Genomic DNA, 3569 nt, shown 5'->3' with positions numbered 1-3569 from the left:
CCCTCGAGGTAAAAAGGATTTTATGTTTGAACAGACTGTCTTGTAGGTCAAGTTGTGCCTCATGTCTCTTGTCTTGTCACTGGTAACACTGAAGGGTCTGGCTTTGTGTTCCTTCCTGTCCTCATGGGGTATTGATACACATTGGAAACTTGAACTGTTTCTCAAAACACTTGAAGTGAGCACTCTATGATTAGATGACATGTGACAGTCTCCATCTGCACTGCAAAAGTAATTGTAACAATTAGTAGAAGTAGCTACTACTAACTGCACAGAATTAAATAAAATTAAAAAGTATAGTTATATAGTAATAAACCAAAGTAAAAAAGCAGGTATTAGTATTTAAAATGTCCTGTTTCTGGTAAGATTTCTTCCAATCAAAATGGGGTAAACTTTAAGCCTTTGTGAGCTTAAAGGCTCCAGGAAGAGATGCAGTAAAACTCAGCCCTACAACTGTTCAGAGCTGAGCTCTCAAGGATTCAAGGCACTGACTCCAGTGCCAGCAATAACGTGAAAATTAGTGTTTTACAAAAGGGAAAGAAGGAAGTTCTAACTTCCTCAGAGTGCTAAACACTTTAGTTTCACAAATAGCTTTCAAGCTTTGCTTAATGCCAGTCGCCTGATTTCAGAGAGTTGGTCTAAACTTTATAAAAGCAAAGAGAAACCAGTACTTCTAGCAAAATCCTTTATTGATAGTTTCTGTAGGTATAATGTCACATAACAATGACAGAACATAATGCCAGTATAAGAGAAATCCCAACATCACAGTAATCTTCCAAGTTCAAGCAGTTAACAGTCCCATTTTGAGGAATACAGGTTGCTGCTCATGCCAGGAATCCATGGCAACGTCACGTTAAAGGATCTTCACATTTAAGTACTTTGCAGAGTAAAGGTGGGAGCCCTGGCATAGGAACTCAGGTGGGATGTACATAATTCCATGATGTGCATTAATTCTTCTCAGATTAATGTAGTGTCTCCAGCAAAGCTGCAAAGTAAATGTGAGGTTTTATTTAGCATGAAATGAAGCTGAGATGACAGATATAAGTGGGGAAGAATGGGAATGCTCTAGAATATATAGTTAATTAATAAAATGTCAGCATTATAAATCCCCTTCCTTATGCACATGACTTATAAGCAAAACTAATGTCTCTTGTTAGCGCTCTCCAATATTAAGGTTATTAGTTATTTGTAATTTAAGTGTCATGTTTAATCCAGCTAATTACACTAAAATTAGTTTGGAACTTAGAGGTATGCAAAACTTGAACCCGAGCCTTTAATCAAAATGTGAAAGCACATTTTTGCTTTTGCTTGACCAGATGTTGAGGAGGTGGCACTTTAAGGCCAGCACTTGCAACAAAGTATTTCAGCCTAATCTGCTGGAGATGGTGGGGATGTGCCTGCAGCCCAGCCCAGGGCACAGCACAGCTAAAGCCCAGCCCAGGGCACAGCACAGCTAAACCAAGCAGGACATTGGGCTGGGGAGTCTTGGGTCACTCGGCTGAGACAGTCTAGTGGGACATTCTAGAAACAAGTCTAACTTTGCTATTTCTTACTCGAGGAGATCACAGATTTTCACATCCAAATCCAGATGCCTAATTAAGGTGTCTAAGGTAGTCAAGAGAAAGGGTGCAAAACCTTGAAAACTGTATATTCCGTGAGAAGTGACTCAAGGAGGAGGGTGACACTTGCTTAATTATAGTACTCAAGCAGGGCAAGTCTTACTGGTTTAAATCTGAAACCAGTAAGAGCCCATTACAACTCATGGCCAGGCTGCCAAGCACTAGGGGGGGGGGGGCTTTGCTGTGACTCCAGGTTTCCTATAGATCTGGGGCTTAAATCAGAGAGCTTGAAAACACAGTTCTTGTATCATTGCAGGGTACTTGCTAGTCCTTTCACACAGTAATGTTTGAAGCTCTGAGCCACTGCTCACATCTCAGGAGAAGGGAGGGTTCTTAGGAATGCCAACCACCTATTTTACACTGGTCTTGGAACTACCAACAGCAATAGGATGTAAAAATTTGCATCTAAAAGTACGTCTACTTCTCTTTCCAAAGAAGCAGACACAGCCTAGAAAACCAGTGTCTCTTGAGATTATTTGGGTTCAAAATCAGTGCTTTTTCACAGAGCTAAGCAGGAACTGATGCCATTTCTCCACCTCTCCTATGAAATCTCCGGTTCTTGCACAAAAGCAAAAGAGAACAAGAGTTCTCCTAGGGAAGGGCCTCCAGTACACACAGTCCAGTGCCTTTTCTCCCCTTCTTTTCCCTTCTCCCAGGGACCTGCACCATGGGACGGCCTCAGAAATTTTACAGATGTTGTCAAAGAACACAATCTCTGAACTATGGCAAGGAAAATGTTGCCATTATAGGTGCAGGAACACAGAGGCATCAAACCCAGCTACTGAAAGATCTAAGGTTAAAAATTGGATTTGGGTTTGCTATATCCATGTCAGGAGCCAGAGAAAGTAATTCCCAGCAGCAACTGGAGAGAACACTCCTGGCACTAGCGATCTACTTTTTTAAAGGTGTAAGAAGTTAGGCATTCCAGAGGAAGGAGGAATTAATTAGCTAGTTCAGTTTGGCATAACTTCCAAGTCTTTGAAGACATTTATTTTTAGAACTGATTATGGGAATGTGCATTTACATCCCAACTAAAGAAAGCAAAGTGTTTGTCCCATTCCCTTCCCTGGAAAACAAGGATTGGGAACCCTTCCCCCCCTTAAGGTCAGAGAGATGCTTGGTGTACAACTGTCACCCACCCCCCTCACTGCTAAAAAGAAAAATAATAACCCTCCCCTGAAGCCTGGCCAGCCCCTACACAACTGCAGGGTACAAGCTCTGGCCCCCAGGGCACAGGGAGGATGCAGCTGGAGATGGCATAACAGTTCTAGAACTTGCTTTTCAGGTACCAAATACCTGATCACCACAATGGAATGGGAGCAAAGGAAACAAATGAGACTTCAGACTTTCAAGCAGTCTGTTATTTGACTGATTTGATGAAAACCAGCAACGTTTAGTCAATAACTGAAAGAGGACCTTTGTGTTTCCAACTTTGTAAAAATTCAACATAGGAAAATGGGATCATTTCTGCACAATAGAGGTGAGGTAGGGAATTTTATTGAAAATACTTTTTTTTTTTACAAGTTCTTAGAAATAAAGTTTTTTCTAATCTCACACAAATGGCTGTACCTCAAAAATGCAACTAAGCTATTATGAAACATTTATATTTACAATTAGCCAGAAGAGTGTACAGAACTGCCATGTTATGCAAATAGCCAAGACCCAGCTCACAGTGAGATACATTAGCCCAGCACTCCCACCATCAGGAATAGACCAAGATTCAACATATGAAAGAATTTCACTATTCTACAAACCTCAGATCTCACAAACAGGGAGGATTTTTAATAGTGTTGTACCAAGGTCTCCACTACAGTGTCATTTTACAAATTATATAATTCTTGTACTCAAATTTATAACAAAAAATCTGTGATAAGTGATGAACAAAGGAACAGTGTTGACTTTGAGCCTTTTATTGCATTTATTCAGTCATTCCCGTGTGAGGCCAATGCCGAT

The 3569-nt window shown here is 40.7% G+C and overlaps 1 protein-coding gene across 6 annotated transcripts in view; it reads right to left on the bottom strand.

The window, feature by feature from the left end:
- Positions 1-668: 668 nt before the first annotated feature.
- Positions 669-3569, bottom strand: part of CCNT2 (cyclin T2) — a 26249-nt gene continuing 23348 nt past the window's right edge. For all 6 annotated transcript variants that reach the window (XM_064661594.1, XM_064661595.1, XM_064661597.1 and 3 more), the window contains one exon: positions 669-3569. This exon is cut by the window's right edge. The gene's annotated coding sequence lies outside the window, so the exon portion shown is untranslated.

This window comes from Pseudopipra pipra, chromosome 7 (assembly GCF_036250125.1).
Source record: "Pseudopipra pipra isolate bDixPip1 chromosome 7, bDixPip1.hap1, whole genome shotgun sequence".
NCBI lineage: Eukaryota > Metazoa > Chordata > Aves > Passeriformes > Pipridae > Pseudopipra > Pseudopipra pipra.
Note: the sequence above shows the minus strand (reverse complement) of the source record. Positions and strands in the feature narration are given on the sequence as shown.